The sequence below is a fragment of the Piliocolobus tephrosceles genome, chromosome 15 (assembly GCF_002776525.5).
Source record: "Piliocolobus tephrosceles isolate RC106 chromosome 15, ASM277652v3, whole genome shotgun sequence".
In the NCBI taxonomy this organism is placed as follows: domain Eukaryota; kingdom Metazoa; phylum Chordata; class Mammalia; order Primates; family Cercopithecidae; genus Piliocolobus; species Piliocolobus tephrosceles.
The window spans coordinates 2,004,109-2,021,704 of NC_045448.1; the positions used below are offsets into that span (position 1 = coordinate 2,004,109).

At 42.5% G+C, this 17,596-nt stretch overlaps 1 protein-coding gene across 11 annotated transcripts in view; it reads right to left on the reverse strand.

Annotated features, from left to right (window-relative positions):
- MYT1L (myelin transcription factor 1 like) overlaps positions 1-17,596 on the reverse strand; it is a 537,379-nt gene that overhangs the window by 371,913 nt on the left and 147,870 nt on the right. For all 11 annotated transcript variants that reach the window (XM_023192653.3, XM_023192656.1, XM_023192648.1 and 8 more), the window contains one exon: positions 9,890-10,006. The gene's annotated coding sequence lies outside the window, so the exon portion shown is untranslated. The remainder of the gene's footprint in view (positions 1-9,889; positions 10,007-17,596) is intronic.

The window sequence follows — 17,596 nt, forward strand, 5'->3', positions numbered from 1 at the left end:
CAGGTCTGAGGCTCTGCTCATGTCCATGTCACCCCTCTTCCTAGGCACACAGGATGTCTGCACCTCCAAGTTTCCCAGGCAGTGGATTGGGGTCTGAATCTGACTCTGACTAACGGAACACTGTGGTCTGGCCCAAAGTGTCCTGCACAGTTTTCATGGCCACGCTAATTTCTGGAAGACTCAGATTCTACAGGGCAGGGCCACGCACTGAAGGGGCTGCCCAGCTGGCGGTAAGCTTTGACATGAGCAAAGAATAAACTTTAATCAGGGTTCTGCTTTCTGAGTTCATTTCTGAATTCATGTTTTAAACAGCCTAGTCTATTCCGACTAGTTCAGATCATGGCCATATTTACAGGCGTCGGAAACGTTCTCTTGCTCTCAGGTGGCGACTTGCACTGCCACTTTTATCAGTGCTCACAGTAACCTGACTTGCCACCCTGCAACCCCTTGATTTGTAACCCTGTGACCTTGGAAAGGTGGCAAATAAATTTACTGCAAGCACTGATAAAAGTAGAAGTGGGGACCTTCATTACCACCCCATTAGGTCTTCAATGGAGATCAGAGCTCCAGGTAGAATATAGAAATAAGATCTCGGTTAAGTGGGTCTATCTGCAGAATAAACCCCACCTACCAAGTGCACCTGTTTCTGAAACTACCAGCAGGACCACCTGACCCTAAATGAGTGATGTTTAAAGAACGGTCTGGGACCACCTCCATTAGAACCCCCAGCCTTGCTTTTCTTTCTACACGGGGCTCTGAGGATCTCTGTTTGAGACCTATGGTGGGGGCCTTCATCACTACCCCGGTAGCTAAGATGCCATCTCTTATTCTACCTGCCTCGGTTATACTTATTCATATTTTCTGTAAGAGCAAATCATCAGTTGCAAATCTGTGACAAGGCATTTTGAAGACTTATCACTGAAATAGAATTTATGTTGCCTGACAGTAGTTGCAGTTAAGTAAGAGACAAAACAACACAAATAAAAGGACTTTGACCTCCTATGCTGTCATAAGTTCTGAATGGATTCTTTGCCTCAACACACCCAGGAAAGTGTTAGTGGTCTGTGACAAAGACGAAATGGGAACAGGTATACATTTTATGTCTATCAGAAAACATCAAAGTTCTTGCTTCTCTTTTTCATTGAGAGAAATAATTTTTTTCCTTATAATTCTTATTCATGCATCTATCATGTAGTGAAAAATGACCTCAATATCATCCCCTATAGCAATACACATATTTCTATAATTTAAAAGCATACATATAATTTATATAAATTTAACTTCTTATGGATATTAAACAAAAATAGTGCATGTAATTTAGCTCTTTCTAATGAACTTGGCTAATTCAGATTATTTGATTGTGGTGATGCAGTCAAGCTGTTGGAGTGTTTAAGGTCATATAGGTGAATAGGCATTTGTTTTTTGTTTTTCATTGTGTTTTTTCCTTATAGTTATGTCCACATTATTTGTCTTTTGCACCCTCTTCCTCTTTCCTTCATTTCATCCTTCCTGTAGTTTTGCTTTTTTAAGTCTTTTAAGTATTCCCTTAGAACTTATCATTTCCTGCTGCCATTTGTGTTTCATTTTGTTTTTATCTAACGCCAGTTTCACGCATCCTGTTTGGATAAGGCTGGCTTGCACGACTATGAACAAAACACGTGGGCATCACGACATCTCTTTGCTGCTTCATCCGTGTGGGTCCAAGCCGACCAAGTTTCCTAAACACCTGACTTCCGAGCCACTGAGGGCGTCAACACTGGCTCTTATCTTTTGGTTACTTTTCAAGACCTAGCACAATGCCTCACATAGAGTAGCCACCCCAGATTGTCGGTTGACCAACTATCCTTTTTATTTTCTGTGTGGGAATGAATGAGAAGAAATACCATCTGCATAAACTTGTGACATTCTGCAATGTGCTTTCAGGGCATGTGAAAGAAAGACACGTGCTGGCAACAGACGATAGACATGGCTTTCAGGAGCACACACATGCCGTTGTTCAAAGACAGCTTCCCTGTAGCCCCTGCTTGTAGGACTGCACTCCATGTACACGAGTTCCCAAACGGAGTGTCCTGCTAGAGCAGTTTATTTTCATGAATCGGACACAGGACACATAAATGCACTGTGATAGAAGGAAAGAACAGCACTCGAAGTTCACCTGCAGCTTCACCAATAAACACTTTGGCTTAGAAAACTCTCCATTTGGCGGGACTCTTTCCTCCTAACCTGTAAATAAGGGGCAGTCAAGGCCTGCCAGCTGCTTTCCCGGATGAGTCTCTGCTGGAAAGAGGACTTGCGCCAGCTCTCCAGGGACACCAGAAGTGGAGCTTGCGGACCCCCCCAGTCAAAGACAATTCGTCTTTCCTTAAGTTGAAAAGGAGATTTCGAGTTCTGTGATCTACCTCTGACCGTCTAAAGTACGTCTCTAAGGAAATGGATGTAGTAAGGTTACTTTGTAACTTTGTCCATGTGAGACACCAAGTGCAGGTGTGGTACATGAACCAGTCACACACACACACACACACACACGTGCACACACACATACACACATATACACATACGTGCACACACACACACGTGCACACACATACACGCACACATATACACACGTGCACACACACATATACACACGTGCACACACATACGTATACACACGCACACACACGTGCACACACATACACACACGTGCGCACACACACATACACACACAGTGCGCACACACATACACACACGTGCACACACATACACACACATGCACACAGGTGACCACAGACATCCACACACCACACACACATTTTCCTGAACCTCACAGACATCATGGAAAGCTCACACCTAAATATGTCAACATTTACCTTCTAAGAAAAAAAAACATTCTCCCACATAATGGATGTGTAATTTCAACAGAAAAGGAAGTTAATATTATTTAAATCATATCGTAAAATATACAGAATATTGGGAATATTCACATTTCCCCACTGTCCATATGTCCTTTATAGCTGTTTTAATGTATAAAGCATAACTAGGATATGAAATTACATTTTCCTTTATTATTCTAAAGAATTTCTTCCACAATTGTTGCTGTTTTCTCACATTGTCACCTCATAGCTCTTTCTTGAATGTTGTGTTCAAAAATACTTTTTAAAAATAACTTTGAGATTCTGACCTTTATTATTGAAGAAGTAAATAAGTAATAATAAAATGTTTTATTTTTCTACTTTGTAAAGCAAGTTTTAAAGTAGCGAATTTTAGAAAGAAAAGCATGTATGAAATATTATGAGAGCTATGGGGAAAACTGAAGTTATTAAAAGGTAATTGTGTTTATTAGGCATACATTGTTAACTAGAGAATCTGATAGGAGAATTTCTCCCTCTTCTTTTATTTATTTCCTTCCTCGTCTCCTTATTTCCTTTCTTAATTATCTAGCCTGCCTGCCTCTTTTCCTTCCTCCCTCCTTCCCCCTCTCCCTTCCTCCCTCCCACTGTTATAAACTCATGAACAGGCGAGGCTGTTTTGTCTACAGGTCACTCAGACAAGTCCTCATGGAACAGGAAGCCCTCTTCAAACACTCTCCTATGGCCTCCCTCCCAGCCTCCACCACCAGCACTGCCATCTTCTTTATCTACTCCTGTCACTTAGCTCTGATCCCAGTCATTTAGATTGATACCTCACTATATTAGCCATAAATGCTGAATAAGACTCCACAAGCATAACTGTGTATTGTAATGAGGGGAAGGGAGTGGCAATGCACGGGTTTCAGAGTCAGAATTGAAATCCAGAGCTGTCATTCACTGGCTGCGACCTCGGTCAAGTCATTTAAGCTATGGATCCTCAGTCTCCTTATTTGTAAAATCGCATGAATAATCCCTTTCTACCTAAAATGAAGGACCGGTGAGGATACATTAGATTGGTTATGGGAAAGTACTCTTTCATGTTGCTTTTAAATTTTATTTTTTGAATATGAGATACATTAGCATCATTCAAAAATAAAGACACAAATTAATAAATGAATGAACAAGAACAATGAAAATATTTCCCTCTCAACCTGCCTTTTTCCTTAGTAACCCCCATACATACTTTTTAGTTTTTTTGTTTATCCTAGATTTTTTATGCAAATACAAGCAAATACATATGTGTGTGTGAAGTCATAGTTTTGCTTCTCTTCTGTATCTTGCTTTTTTCTTTAACAAAATCTCCTTAAAATCTTTTTGCATCAGTTCAGAGTGAGTCTTCACTCTCCACATAGCTGCATAGTAAGTGAAGGCACTCGATTGAATACCATAAAGCATAACACAGACGTAAATCAGGTCACTTCCGCCTTTGTTTTTTATGGTGAGACAAGTGTGCCTTGGGTTCTTTATGAATAATAATGAGGGTAGCCCTGGTTTGAAGGGCTGGTGCTTCTTGCCAGCCGCTGCACTGCAGATTTTACAAGCATTAGCGTCTATAATCCTCAACAACCCTATGACATGGGAAACACTCCCACTGTTTTACAGATGAAAACCCCAGGTTTTGAGGGGTGAGTGTAGAATTTGTGTATGTTTTCAAAGTTGTACTGTGAAGCCCTTTTGCTCTTCATCGCTGTTGTGCATGATGATGTCTGAACCCCACCTTGATCTGCACAGCATTGCTGCACTGGACGCCCACCACACGCACCTTCACCTTCTTCAAACCAGATACCCCTGTCCTCCTGGAGACCCTCAACAACTCCTGGACTCTGTCAACAGCCCCCTGTCCTCCAGGCACTGGCATTAGCTCCTCCAATCCACACTTCACACTGGGAAATCAGACTCTGTCTCCTCTTTGCTCAAACTCACCCATGGTCTCTCACCATCTACAGAGCTCAACCAAAACTCACCAGGCCCACTCTGCCCTCCCTCCTGCTTCCCACTCCCAAACCTCAGGCCTTTCCCGATGCTGGTACCACATCTGGACTATCCTTGTCTAAGTCAAAAGATGTCCTTGGAGCCAGCCTGGGAGGTAACTCTGCAGCCCTCCGTGCCTTCTCCAGGAACACACAGATTCCCCCTTTGGGGTGGTTTCATCCTCATGACTTTGCAGCTCCTCTTCCAGCTGTTCTCTTGTTGTGGTTGCTGTTACGCCCTCACCCTTATTAAACGGCTCAACAAGAACAGCTTTTCTGCAGAATTCTCTGATTCCATTTCTATATAACATCTGGCATGTAGTAGTTGACTCAAACATAAGTTATACAAATGCACAAAAGAAAATATTTTTTGTGTATGGATGGGGTATTTGAAATAATTCACTTATAATGCATTTAATTTAAAAAGATAGGCATTTACTTCATTTAGATGTGTGTTAAATTTTATCTCTTCACTTGCACCCACAAACAACAACAAACGAGAAACTCAAAAAACAGGTGACTTCACATCGATGGGATGTGTGTGTAGACTTATGAGGCACCTGTAGATCTATGAGTAACTTTGCAGAACGGTGTGGGCTCAACAGGAGGAGGAAGCACGGGCATCCCAGGGGCTCCAGGTCGGAGGGGCATGCGGTAAAAAAGATGGAAGGTCGCAAGATGAGGGTGTGCATTGTATTTCATTTAAAAGAGTACTACATGTGCATGCTAGGCAGTCAAGTGTCAAGTCAGAGGAGAACATAAAAAGTCATTCTTTCTGCTACTTTTGACCTTCAGTTAAAAGCACTCCTTAGGTGTGTTGGTGTGCATATGGAAAGTTCTGGATCTTACTTTCACACTTTATAACACTTACTGCAGGTCCTTGCACATCAGCTGTTTCTAAATTATGAGCAAATGAAAACAAGGCTTTACACGTGAAGGTAATGGACCCACCCATTGCTGAGACTGATATTTTTTGGGTGCCTACACAATAGACATAGCAAGTGATGTGATGAGAGTGGGGTACACAAATAAGCCACACTCCACCTTCAGGGCCCCAAGCTCTCCAAATGCTTCAGATGACCCTGAAGTGCTTTGGATAAAAGATGCTGACATGGAGGCTGGTCAGCCCTGAGCATGTTTTACTTCAAATACAGAAACAGTGTTCCAGTTTGTGTGTGCCTCTGCTACCTGAGAGCGACTTTCCTTTTTCCAGGAGTTTTTACTTCCAAGAAATAACGGAGGCCAAATCCACTCCAACCTTTCTAATGCTCAGCCCCAAGGCCCTAGAGCCAGGTGATGCAGTTGGTGGTCTTCACTGGGGAGGTGCCATCTGGAGGGGAACCGGGCACCTCTGTCCACTTCTCATTCCAAAAACAATACAGCTCTGGGAAATTCTAAAACATCTTCTGTGTTTCAAGGACTAAATGTAGTGTTTTAGACACTTATAACATGTAATCCTTGTAACAGTTCTGTTAAGAAGCAAATATTATGGCCATTTTACTGATGGGGAAACTGAAACTCAGGTTCCCCATCAGTAACTTCTCTGCAGATGATGGGGTAGAATTAGGATTTGTTCTCCAGTCTGACATCCTATAACTTTCTAGGAAATTTCTGCTGGACACTGAACTACTCACAGGACCAGCAGACCTTTCCTCTCTCAGGTCCTTGGGCAGTGCGGTAGGAGCACACTCGGCAGGTTGTGTTCCTGTTGTTTCTCTCTCGATCACCTCTTTTGGCTTATTCTGTAATAATGTATTATCATGTAGGATGCTACGTTAAAGATATACCGATTCCAGCAAGTCATCTCAGTGGAAAATGTCAACTAATGCTCTGTTTTGGCTAAATCACGTATGACACAGATTCACATGCCAAATAAGATTTTTTAAAGTCCGAGGCAAACATAAGGGGCCTTTAAAAACATCTATGGCATCGTTAAGGTCTTTTTCAGCATTAACCTTTTTATCAAGCCGGTGGCATACAGTCCCCTGCAACCGGAAATCATTCTCTTTTGTGTTTGGTATTTTATTCTCCATGTTCGCTATGATTTTTTTTTTATTTGTCAAATTCATACGTTTATGTTTTTGTTTTGTAGTTGCAGAGGATGTGGGAAAACAGGCCGAATGAAATCCCACCCCAAGCAGTTGTGTGGTCTGGTCCTGTCGTGTGGCCACGCCCAGCTCTGCCCCTCACACTGCTGACCGGCATCCCTCACCCTTCCGGGAAGATGTTTCCTTTCGGCGTAGGTGCGGTTTTACGGTCAGAACTCCCTCTGTATCCAGGCGTGGAAACACCCCTTCCAGTTGGATTTGGTTTGGTTTCACATCCCACACAGTTTTCAGGATGATATTTCTAGTCAGACAGGGTGATACAGGCACAAACACACTAGGAATGTTTCCTCCTCTTGAAATCTTTTGACTCTCTTGAATTCTGCTCTGATTTCCACAGAGGTGACAATCTTGCTCTCTTCATCCTTCTTTCAGACTTTGTGGAAGCTTCTGCCAGCTCCACCCTGGGTACCAGGCTCATGTATCAGCAAAGGGCTTTCCTGGGAGCAGCACATCGGTGGACGGTAACTTTGGACTGTCCTGCGAGTTTGCAAGGGACTGCTCACCCAGGGAGGAGTCAGTGACCATCTCTGCCAAAAGTGACTGTGGCTATTTCAGAACTGGGAACTTAAGTCTTCACTATGGGTTGACAAACTAAGGCCTGTAGGCCGAATCTGTTCTCTACTGAAGCTGTAAATAAAGTTTTACTGTCAGGCAGCAACGCCATCTGCTCGCTGTTGCCTATGGCTCACTTCAGGCAGTGGTGGCAGTGGTGAGCAGTTACACGGAGACCACTCCCTCCCCAAAGTCTAAAATAATATCTGGCTCTACAAAAAATGTTGGCCCACCAAGTCTATGTAACACAATGATTTACAAATTGCCATTTTATAACTTACTATGTGAAGATGTATTCTCATTAATATAGCAATGTATTCCCATTCTATAATGCTAAATCTATTTATTTCTAAGTACTGTTTTATATATATTTCATTGTATCACCCATTTACTAAAGTACTTATGACATACATAGAGAAAATAGATATTGACCATCCCCTGAGAGTCAAATACTAATCTTTAAAAAATAAGAACATGGATAACAAATCCCAGAAGTCAGAGGCTCTGCGTCTGTATCCTTCACGGTGTGTGGCTGTTACAGTGACCTTTAAGCCTTGCTACCAGAGCCCTGAAAGTGAGGAATGATTGGTGAGGACTGAATGAAGACAATGAGGACTGACTGGAAAGACTGACATGAAATGCAAGCGTTGGTTGTGTGTCTTGCTCTTATTATCTAACTGGATCTGGAGGCCCCTGGAGACCTTTGGGTGCTAAGCTTGTCTTACACCCAGAAGGGTTTGCTCAACCAGGCCCTGGCTGGAGGGATCCTGGTGTACACTCCACTGAGCATGGCAGTCTCCAGGGCAAAGCAGGACAGGATTTCAGCTGCTAGAACCTCAAGATCTCTTTTTTCCCCTAACCAGGTTCAACTTGCTCTCCCACTCTGAAAACGGACACCTCTCAAAATCAAAGGTAATGCCTCAACTGAGAACCCTACTGAAAGCCAAGTATAAACATGGTTGTTGCTTGCAAATCCAGCTCACTGGTTTTCCTTGTGGTTGCGTATAATTTGGGTGAGATCGGTATGTGAATGCTTTATATCCAACTACACTGAGCACGCTCATTGAAATGCGAACATCTAACTCAACGCCAGAATCCGATTCAATGAAGCCACATGTAAACATTACACCCTTAGAAAATATTTCATTAAACGTCCTTAACTTATTACTAAAATTCAATGAGGTGAGATAAAACAAGACAGCCTAGACATTTGAAACACCTACAGTTCAGAAACTTTAACTGCTTCTGAAGCCAAGTGTGCATGAACACTCAGTGTGAATAGGTTCTTTTGTTTTTTCGTTTTGTTGTTGTTGTTGTTTTAACCTCGGGGAAATGTACGATTAAACATAATGCCTTCCCCAAACTGGAGCAACGAGTGCAGTGAGTTTCTTCAGGAAAATGAATAGGGTATAGATGAGAAAATGATTAGAACAATTGTGACCTATTACAGCAGTTCATAAAGCTCTCGAAGCTTGCAGCACCCACAAGCTTGCAGCATATGGAAGACAATCCCAGCCTCTAATTTCTGTGCAGTGGTAAGTAGTTCTATTATCAGACAGGCAAATGGGGTGGTCGGCAGACAAATAAATCACGATTGCACAGTGAACCTTAAAATGCACGCCACAGCTTTCCTTATAGAGCATGCTGAGAAATTGCCATTTTTACCAGAATTTTCTTCTTTTCTTCATCAGTGTGACATATATAAAAGTACTTCGAAATGTGAGTATTGAGAAGATAACACCAGAGTTCCCATTCCACTCACTCGTTCAGAACCAGAGACTTTGCAGGATCTGAGATTTGGGCCATATTTCAGTCTTGTCGACCTCCAGCCCTAAATATATGTGCTGCCAGGCAGCAGCCACTGGGTATGTGCCAATCTCATCCCTCCCCAATCCTCCAAATCAGACCCCAAATGCTTTACTAAGCAGTTCCTTCTGCTGCAAGTGTAGATTTTGTGTGCAGTGATTCTACACGAGCCACTTCCATGTGAGGGTCATGGGCAACCTTCCCTCCCCACTGGCCACCCCGAGGCATCCTCTCAGCACCCACAAAGGAGGCTCACATCATTCCTGCCCGATATAACGTCAGCAGTGAGAACAAGCTATGCCTCATCTAATTTAACTGCAAAGGGCTCTTTTTGGCAGGAATTGTCTCTTTGGAGAGGATGCGCAATGCAACTTTTTTTTTTTGTTTTTTTTGAGACTGCCTCCCGGAAGCCATGAAGCACCAGGCAGCTAAGATGAAAGAATTTACTCAAAGCAGCAAATGGGACAAGCACCAGAGCAGGGGCTGCCTGCAGCAATCCCGGGAGCCCCGTGCTGGGCAGAGGTACCTGTACTGTCGCCAGGAACCCCGTGCTGGGCAGGGGTACCTGCACTGTCGCCGCGCTGGGTGGGTGATCCCGGGACCTGATATTCTTCTGCCGTCCACCAGAGTTCGAAGATGCCCACTGGATAGGAATTCACCAATTCTCCTCTGAGTTCATTTTCTAAAGGGTAGAGCAACAACACAAAATACCTTAAGTAAGAGAAGGGAGGAGGGTGTAAGGAGGGTTTGCTCCCCTGTGCTATGACACTCACAACAGCTACGTTTCAAGATAGGTAACTGCACCTTGAGAAGATGTGTAAATAATTTTACTCAGAAACCTTGTTATAAACTCTAATAACGGCTAACTAGAAGTACTTTTTAACATCTAGTTAATTTACTTTGAAACCTAAGATATTGAGGAGTTTTAAATACATGTCCTAGGTTTGAAGGCAAAACCAAATGCACTTAATATTTAGATTGAGGCATTACTGGCCCATTTCTCAGACGATTGCCTCCTTTAACACTTTGACGTAATTAGAAAACAATTTAATACGGGAGAAATATTTTGTATGTTTATTTTTTGGAAATAAGAGAATTTCATTCATAAGAAAATATAGTTTGCTGATGACAAGGCCACTTCTAAATGTCAGCTCAATTTTATCTTACTGTAACAACAAAAGACATTACCTTCATTAATGGAAATGTAGAAATTGTTAACTTTCTATCATGTTTTTCTGCAATGTTATCTCAGTATTAGAAACCATTGACTGCTCTAATTTGAAGAAGAAATATCCATACTATCTCAAAGTCTACTATCAAAGAGAGAATTTATTTTGTTAAACAAAATGATGAGCTAGAAAATCAGAAAGTGAGAGGGTGATGCCTCAGTTAGGGAAGCCATTGTTTCTGGTGCAAACCTCCTAATTCCAAGAGGCTCATTAAAGTGGCTCTATGGCAATAACAGACAAGTGTTAATGGGCCTCAGTGAAGTGTGTCAGGAGAACGAAGAGAGCCTGAGGGGCTCCCCATGCTGTTTATGATCAGCTAGATGCAGCAGCATTACCATAAATCCTCTAACAGATACTGTACTTCCCGCCTGTAATAAGATGATAGCTAGAGTGCTTAGCAAGTGGAACTTGAAATAAGATAACACAAGATTTCCTAAGAAACACAAAGGCAGCTGATAAAATGCAACCGTAACAATTATTATTATTTCCCCTAATTAGAATTTACTAAAACAAACACGTAAAGAACAAAATAATTCCAAAATAGATACATGGAGCTAGAGAGGTTTTAAAATTACCCTGAAAAATCAAGGTTCAAAACTTGAAAGAGAGTTAGTGTATTCATTTTGTTGCAAAGTCTACAGGCATCAGTTTGGAGTTATTTTGTAATATTTAAAAATATATACTTAGTTTTTAATACAAATTATAATTTGGGGTCTTATTTATAGCAGTGCACAGCTATCTACACTGGAAAATCTCTGATAACAGTGGTGTGTTTTATGGCTTTTTCTCAACACCCACATAGTATAAATGCAAGGAATTCTTGCAGTTTCTTCCTGAGGCAAATGCCCCTGCATCAGACATACCACTTTGAAATCATCTACAAAGATTCAGGAGCATTTACCCCAGACAAACAACACCTTCTTCTACCTCAGGTTTGCACTCTGATCATTAATGCTCGGAATTCAGACCCACGTCCTTTTGAGGCAGAGACAGAGGCAGACGTGAGAGCACATGTGGAGATTCCCTCCCGGACAGTTTGATGAGGAGGAATGTCCGCTTAGTGGATACTCGCTGCGAACTGGTCTCTTTGATTTTAACCTTTTGAACTGGGTCCCTACTTCCTCAATCAGATTATACTAAGGCAACTAGCATATAAACTTGATATTATTAATACTGAAATAATATGATTTAAAAATATAACTATTCATTTCTTCAAGTGTTATTGATTAAATGGACGGTCATTACTCCTGGGTGAGCAAGACCCATCTCAGCCAATCTTGGTGTGAATGTTTGTTGAGTAAATAAAACTCTCTGAAGTTCAGGTTCTGTATCTGACAATAGCAGGGCTGGGCTAAAAGTTTAAATACGTTTTTTTAGCACCAAATGCTTTAAGCAACAATCCCACTGCTGTAGTGCTTGATATGAATCCCCAGGCGGCAAGTGAGCCACGAGTAGAGAAGTGTGGTGCTCTCCTTGTGAGGCTCACTCAGACTTCCTTTCTATGTGTGTTGTGTGTTGAGTGTGAGTGTGTAGTTTTGTGTCTTGGCTCAGTGGTTTCAGGAATTACTGTGCAAATCTCCTTCTCTCGGAGAAGTGCCTCCACGATGGGGCACTGCCAAGGCAGGGAAGAACCAAGCCCGTCTTCCTCCATCCTCTGTTGCCAGGGCGGTGCCCACCACCTGTGGGACACAGATGGAAAGAAGTCAGCTCCTGGTGACTTTTCCTGCAGGTATCAGCCTCTGAGGCACACATATTCCTTCCTGCCATCGTTGCTTTTCTAAGATTTCTTGTCAAGAAGACCTTTTGTTTAGCTACGTGTTGCTGAAATGGCAGTGCTTGTGCCTGTCTGGTAACCCAAATCACACCTGCAGGATTAGCTACTAGTGGAAACGGGTCATGTTCTTTGTTTTTCACCCTGAAAGTTCCGTGTGAGATTGGTTAAAAGATGAGAGCTCTATGTTATAGTGCTTCTTGCTCAGATGTGTAACACTGACCAGCAAGAACCAGACAATTGCCTGACAAAAGCCCGCCTCAGACACCACCATAAGGAGAAGGTGAGACCATCGTTTGTGAACTGAGCCAGTTTCAGAGGAGCCTCTGAAAGGCATGCGGGGACGCCTGAGCCTGGTTTTGCGTGTTCCTGGACCCTTGCCTCGACGCCGTCTGAAAGGAAAACTACTTTAAGAATGTTTTCTGTGCCCTTCAGTGGTCAAATTTGGAATCCATCATGGCCAGAGAGGACAGTGCATCATAGCAGCCAGGCTGGAGGGCAGGTCCTGGCTGCCTGTTCCCATTGTGATTGGCAGGTGCATCTCCAGCTCTTCCGCCTGTTTCTGTAGCTCATCTCTACCGACTAACAGCCATGCGATCTCCTTGCTCAGGGGCTGGGTTGAGACGAATAAGCTGCCTGCACTATGGAGTACAAAGCAGGTTCCCCATTAGCCTTTCCTGGCTGAATAAGGAACTTGTTTCCTTTGTACCAAGTTAAACGGATTTCACTTAGCTCACTGCGTTGCTCACAGCCTTTGTGTTAGGATGGCTCATCAGATAGTCGCTCAGCTTCTAGGTGGAGATGAGATTTAGAGTATGTCCACTTTCAGTTTTTCAGAGAAAAGAAAGAAATGGTCATTTTCACAAGATAATGATGACCATACAGACAAGGAAAAGGAAATATATAATAAGCAAATAAATGGGGACATCTTAAAAAGAAAAAATAGGAAATCAGGAAAAGAATGTATAGCCAGTTTTAATATTACCCTTCTCATTTTTAAACACTCACGTGTGCTTTGCTTTAAGTCTAGGTCAGTTAAGTTTTTGTGGGATGACTTCAATTATTTGCAATATTGGAATGTATTTTTGGCATTTAAAAAGGTTTGGGTCTACCTCCCATACACGGACATTCCCATCTCAGTTCTTCCCGTAGATCACCTGTACAATATCAATATTTAGAATATAACTTATTATTATTTTTTTTGAGATGGAGTTTTGTTCTTGTTGCCCAGGCTGGAGTGCAGTGGCGCGATCTTCGCTCACTGCAACCTCCACCTCCTGTGTTCAAGTGATTCTCCTGCCTCAACCTCCCTAGTAGCTGAGATTACAGGTGCCCACCACCACAACCAGCTAATTTTTGTAGTTTTAGTAGAGATGGGGTTTCACCATGTTGGCCAGGCTGGTCTTAAACTCCTGACATTAAGTGATCGGCCCGCCTGGGCCTCCCAGAGTGCTGAGATTACAGGCATGAACCACCATATCTGGCCTAGAATATAACCTTAATCTCAACTTCTAAGTAAGAGACCACTGATTTCAACATGTCAACTAACCACATAAAAGGACACCAGCAAATGCAATTTGTAACCTGTAAGTATTTATAGATAAAGACATCATATGAATAATCCATCCTCTAATTTACTAGCTATTCTTAAACTTAGACATGAACTTAAAGCCACAATTGCATTGTTTCACAAAATTAACACCAAAGTGGAACCAGGTTTGTTTCCCACTGTGGCTTAGAGAGGGCCGGTAGCATTCCCACTGCCAAGGAAGGGGATGAGAGCCTTCCCTGTCTTCCGTGTAGTGGGGACGATGTCGTCAACAGGATTCTCACGCAGGTTTGCGTGGATGCAAATGGAACAACCTTGTTGTGTCAGGAATTTGGCAGCATGAATGAAAATTTTAAATGTGCATATGCTAGCCTGACAATTTCAGTTCCTGGTATCTACCAAATATATATTTAGTCACACATATGCATAGATACCTGCATAAAATGTTTCAATGCGATATTGTGTATCAAAACTCCTCAGTGATAGAATGGTTAGATTATTTGTGGTAAATAAGCAATCTAAGACGGGCCTGTAAACACTGACAAGGCAAAATCTGCAAGATGTGTAGCAAAGTGATTAGAGGATGGTGCAGAGAAGCGTGCACAGTGTAACACGTTCACATACAACAAACTAGAACCTAGGGTGTATTCGTCTGTTCTCACACTGCCAGAAAGAACTGCCTGAGGCTCCGCAATTTACAGAGGAAAGAGGTTTAAATGACTCACAGTTCCACATGGCTGGGAAGGCCTCAGGGAACTTACAATCATGGCAGAGGCGAAGCAGGCACATGGTACATGGTGGCAGGAGAAAGAGGGAATTTGAGAGAATCCAGGGAAGACTTCCTCATGAAACCATCAGATCTTATGAGAACTCACTCAATATCATGAGAACAGAATAGGGTAAACCACCCCCATGATCCAATCACCTCCCACCGTGTTCCTCCCCAAACCCTGGGGCTTCCAATTCAAGATGAGATTTGGGTGGGGACGCAAAGTCTAACTATATAATAGGAGCATGTCTTATATTTACACGTGCATGTCTGTGAATACAGAGGATGACGCCAGCATGGACACAGACCCAGTGGATAGCTGAGATGATCTTTGGAGATAGGAGTGGGGTTGTGACAACTAAGAAAAACTTTCACTTTTTACTGCAAATACTTCTAATTTATTTCACATAAATACAGTTCATTTATAAATACATAAAATATTTATTTTATATAAACAGACTGTAATGATTTGATTGCCAAAGAAAATTCATGTAACATTTATGTAACAAAATAAACTGAAAAATTTAACGATTTATCTATTAGTATTTTCAAAAGATGTGTGTCAATTATTGTAAAAAATGACTAACACATTTAGGTTAGAAATGTACACTCCCAAAGTCATGTAATACTTGCCAGTAACTTGCACTCCCCAGACACCCAGGCCATTTGCTGCTTAACAATATAGTTTAAGACAAGCCCTGGGATGCACTGGCTGTCTACAAACCAATAAACAATGTGGCAAGGACATCACATTTGTGCCTGACTAGATCATTCTAGCTCATTAAAACACATTCTTCCATGATAAGCAAAATGATCTAGAAGAGCAAGGAAAATGGAGGCAATTAGAACAAAAGCAGATGAGTGCCATGTCAGAACAGAGAAGGTGGTCTGGCGCCCATGCCCTCCTTCCTTCTGCAGGAAGGTGTTGTTGAGGTGGGCCTCTGGGGCTGTATCTGTCCCCTCAGGGTCTGCTGTTTGCCTACAGCCCACTCATGGACAGTGAGGACTTACCACTAAGGCAGATCCAGCAAGAGACACACATGGTGGAATAGCTTTTGGCATTGTTGAATATCGGCAGTGAAAGCAATCGTAAGGATAGTGCAGCCTGCCTCTTCATTTTTAGATTTGGTCACTGAAGTCCAGAAACCCTAAAGAACCTACACAGGGTCACCAGAAAAGTGAGCAGAAGGCCCAGGACAAAGCGACAGGTATGCAGTCACCATCACTCCTTTCTCCAACAAAGTGAAAAGTAGTTTAAGGAAATCTAAGATTTAATTGCTGTGAATTTTATTAATAACAAGGTTTAGTTTTCAGGGCACATGGGAGAAGACATTTCCATGGGGCACAGAAAAAGTGAGGAATAGCATTAACCAAAGAGCAGTAACTGGGTTCTGCCATTCACATCCTACAGGCAACACCTGGTCTGGGAGCCCTTGAATGTAGGAACCTGGGGTACTGGGAATGAACACCGATGCCTCCACACACATCCCTGGCCATCAGCTGTAGGACGTGGCCCAGGAAGTGGTTCATCCATCCACAGAGGTTTCAGGCTTGCGGGTACCCTCTGAAGTTTGGAGAACCCAGTGGTTCTGCATCTCATTGAATCCAAAGCTTCCCAAGAGGCAAGTGCCCAAACCAATCCGAATCAGAGGACTCAGGCATAGCCCTGCCTTCCTTTTTTCCTGGGAAGGCTCTAGGCTCAGATGCTAATGAGTTCTGAGTTAGCTTAGCTGAGTTCACTTCACCCTTCCTACCAGCCCCCCAAACCTGTTCCTCCTCCCTTCACGCTGAGAGTGGAGTCTCTAAGAACATGCCTCTGTTGCAGATGCCTCTGACCAAGTCCACACAGTGACCATGATTTGTGTGATTATCATTATCATGAGAGCACCTTACATGTGTATCCCAATTTAAAGTTAAAAGTTATTTCATACACAAACATGTAAAGGAGGTAGAATTACGTGTTTTATAGATGAGGAATAAGAAGTTCCACAAGCACTGCTTTAGTGAGTGAGGAACAGTAGGAATTGGAGCTGGAACTAAAAGCACACACTCTAGCCCAGCTCCCTGGTCTCCTGAAGCTTGGTGACAAGTCATTTCTCAATTCCTAAGACTTACCACCACCTTATGTGACCTTTAGTTTAAGCTGTTTTGTCCTGTCCATGTCCCTCAAATATAAACTACACTTCCTCACTTTGGTTCACACCATTTCTCTCTTTATACACATCTCAAAGATTTATCAGTCTTCACATCAAATCTCACCATTTCTCTACTCAAAGACTTTTAGATCATTCCAGCCCTCAGGAGGAGGCTGTTCCTCTGAATGATGAATGAGGTCATCCTCTTGCTGATCTGTTCATACATTCACATACCGTTTCACATAGCCAGCCACTCATTCCACTGTTTGCTCACTTCTGCTAATGCTACTGTTGTTATCAAAGAAACTAGGGTGCTTGAAGATGAGGACTGCACCTGTTCATTTTTGTATTACCAGGGCCCAGAGAAGAGAGAATCCATTAAATGAATGAATCGAATAACAATAATGATAATAAAGTAGTGTTCACTTCACCCTCCTTCCCAGGCCCCCAAGGAACTCATGGTTCCTTGAGAGTACAGAAGATGTTTATTACTTGGTGAATTCTTCATTTGTCTAGCATAGCACATAATATGGACTCTCAAATAATTACTAATCAAATGAAAAAATATAAGCTCTTTCTTTAAAAAAAAACAACAACCTGTATCAGGAAAGAAGAGGAGAGAGCAAGTGATCATTTGAATCAGTGGTGCTACCTTAGGAGTGAATGCAAGTGGCAGAGAGACAACTCGAAGTGGGTGTGTGTAAACTGCGCCTGAAGGTGTGTGTGAACCTGTGTGTGTACCTGTGTGTGCACCTGTATCTGTACCTGTGTGTGCACCTGTATCCATACCTGTGTGTGTGCTTGTGTATGTACCTGTGT